The 2,933-nt window shown below is 41.8% G+C and overlaps 1 non-coding gene across 1 annotated transcript; it reads right to left on the bottom strand.

Moving 5' to 3' along the window:
- Window positions 1–286: 286 nt before the first annotated feature.
- LOC128591988 (U6 spliceosomal RNA) lies at window positions 287–393 on the bottom strand. Its single transcript, XR_008381731.1, has one exon. It is a non-coding gene; the product is annotated as a U6 spliceosomal RNA (small nuclear RNA).
- Window positions 394–2,933: the final 2,540 nt, after the last annotated feature.

Here is a 2,933-nt window from a genome sequence, read left to right as displayed (position 1 = left end):
TTGGAAGGTGATGTTCTTCCAAGTATTGGTCAATTACCTTCAGATTTTCATATTTCTGAGAATAAAGTTTCTTATAATATTCATTAAGGATTTTTTGGATTTCTGATGAGTCTGTTGTTATTTCGTCTTTGTTGTTTCTGATTGATGAAATTAAAGATTTTACTCTTTTTTTTTTTCCTGGTTAGGTTAGCCAAAGGTTTATCTGTTTTATTGACCTTTTCTTTTTTTTTTTTTAATTTATTTTTTTTTATTTTTAATTTCAGTGTGCTTGTTCATTCTTCTTTGTAAAAATATGGAACGCTTCACAAATTTGCGTGTCATCCTTGTGCAGGGGCCATGCTAATCTTCTCTGTATCATTCCAATTTTAGTATATGTGCTGCCGAAGTGAGCACTTTATTGACCTTTTCAAAAAACCCACTTTTTGATTTATTGATCTGTTGTATAATTCTTTTGTTTTCAATTTCATTCAATTCTGCTCTTTTGGTTATTTCTTTTCTTCTACTGGGTTTGGCATTGGAATGTTCTTCCTTTTCCAGTTGCTTGAGATGTCCCATTAAGTTGTTAACTTCCTCTCTTTCCGTTCTCTTGAGGAAGGCTTGCAGTGCTATAAATTTTCCTCTTATGACTGCCTTTGCGGTATTCCAGAGGTTCTGATAATTTGTGTCTTCATTGTCGTTTTGTTTGAAAAATTTGGCTATTTCCTTCTTAATCTCATCTCTGACCCAGCTATCATTCAGCATAAGGTTGTTTAACTTCCATGTTTTTGTATGAGTATGCAGATTCCTGTTGTTACTGAGCTCAACTTTTATTCCATGGTGGTCTGAGAAGATGCAAGGAATAATTTCTATTCCTTTAAATTTACTGAGGTCAGACTTGTGACCTAAGATGTGGTTGATTTTGGAGTATGTTCCGTGGGCTGATGAGAAGTATGTGTATTCAGTTTTGTTGGGATGAAACGTTCTGTAGAAGTCTGCTAAATCCAAATGTTGGATGGTTAGGTTTAATTCTAAAATTTCTTTGCTCAGATTCTTATTGGAGGATCTATCCAACAATGCCAAAGGAGTGTTGAAGTCTCCGACTATTATGGAGCTGGAGGAAATCAAGTTGCTCGTGTCTGTTAGAGTTTCTCTTATAAATTGAAGCGCATTCTGGTTGGGTGCATAAATATTAATAATTGAAATCTCATCATATTGAGTATTACCCGTAACAAACATGAAGTGATTGTTCTTATCCTTCCTTACTTTTGTTGGTTTAAAGCCTATTGTGTCTGGAAATAGAATTGCACCACCTGCTTTTTTCTTATTACCGTTTGCCTGAAATATGGATGACCATTTTTTCACCCTGAGTCTATATTTATATTTTAAGGTAAGATGTGATTCTTGTATGTAGCAAATATCTGGACCCCCAGTCACTGATAATCCCATGCGGCTGTGACCAAGTTGCCTCCAATGAGCAGATACTCTAGGGGTTTGCACTTGCCTGAATCCCAAGGAAATCTATGTCTCCTTAGCCAGGCTGCTGCTCTCTGCCTCTATCCGGCAGGGGGAGGTGAGGCCTGACAACCTCGGGTGCTTGATGGAGGCTAGGGGGGGGTGTTCACTCACTTCTAGCCCTGCCCCTGATTGATGTTGCTGACCAAAAAGAACAACTTTGCGGAATTTGTTTCTGTCCCTGCTAAATTCCCCTGCAGAAGAGGAGCTGCTTTGAGTTCACAGAACCAGCACCTCAGGCCCTGTCATTGCTGTTGCCCAGAGTTTGTATTCGCAGCACAGTTAGCTTTCAGTTCTAGCCTCCTGCTCTCCTTTGTCTAGGCTGATGATCCCATGAGGGCCGGTTGCATCTTAGGCTCAATAAAGCCTAAGGCGGTCCTCTGGGTCACCCCCACCCTGGGAGTCTTTGGCACTGTGCGTTCGTTTTCTAGTCCCTGGGCTCCACCCAGGCCGGTACCGCTCCAGGGAAATCCTTTACTCATGGGGCCTGCATTTAGCTGGTGGTTGCCACCTGAGAAGATGCCTGGCCTCCTTTTGTTGCCCAGAGAAGATGGGGGGTGTGACTCCAGAATATGCAGGCGTGAGCCCTATTGTTGCCAAAAACGGCCGTTGCTCTGTGCCTCGGGGCACCATTGCTCCTGCATGTAGGTTCCCTCTCAGCCGACCATCCTCTCCTCACTCCCCTGCTGCAGAATCAGCACTGACCAGCTGCAGTCCAGGCCCTGTCCACACCCCTCGAGAAATCACTCAAGAATCTGGAATCCTGGGGGACAGGCCTCTGGACCTCAGAATGAGAATGGAGGGGAGTGCTGGGAGCTCATAATTGCAGGTAGAGAATATATACAGTTTTACACAGTTTCATGCCTGGCAGGAGAGTGCCATGGCACCCTAGTAGGGTCCAGTTTTTAGAGAGTTTCTCCCATGTAGTATAATAGGAGGACTTTTGAACTCTGCTCATTTGTTTATGGGGTACTCCGAGCCGTTCTCATGGGGGAAGGTACTCCCATCCGCTTGGTGATGGATTTTGTACCTTTTGTTTGTATCCTTGGGGTTGCAGTTCACCTCAGCAGGGTTGATGTGTGTTCTTCAACCTTCTCTCTTGGGGCAGCTCTAATCCACCAGGTTACTTGCTAAATTTCTGTCCTTTAACTCTCCTTCTGGATGGGAGCCTCTGTGGAAAGCTCTTCTCGGTTATTTTAATCCTAAGTATCTATAATAGTGACCAATAGAAATTGATGCTTAATCAATATTTGATGAAGGAATGGCTCAGTATATTTTTCAATTTCTTCTATTCATGAAAACTTTCAAAATCATACTTTACAGTATGCTTATAATTTAATCTATTTTCCCTTCTTCCTAAGACCATTTGGTGTAGTTAAAGATAAAGAAAGTATTACATTCTATGGGTGGTGATTACAAGTAAAATACTGAGTCCAAGGTGA

Source organism: Nycticebus coucang, chromosome 1, assembly GCF_027406575.1.
Source record: "Nycticebus coucang isolate mNycCou1 chromosome 1, mNycCou1.pri, whole genome shotgun sequence".
NCBI lineage: Eukaryota > Metazoa > Chordata > Mammalia > Primates > Lorisidae > Nycticebus > Nycticebus coucang.
This window is presented reverse-complemented; position numbering and strand designations above follow the sequence as displayed.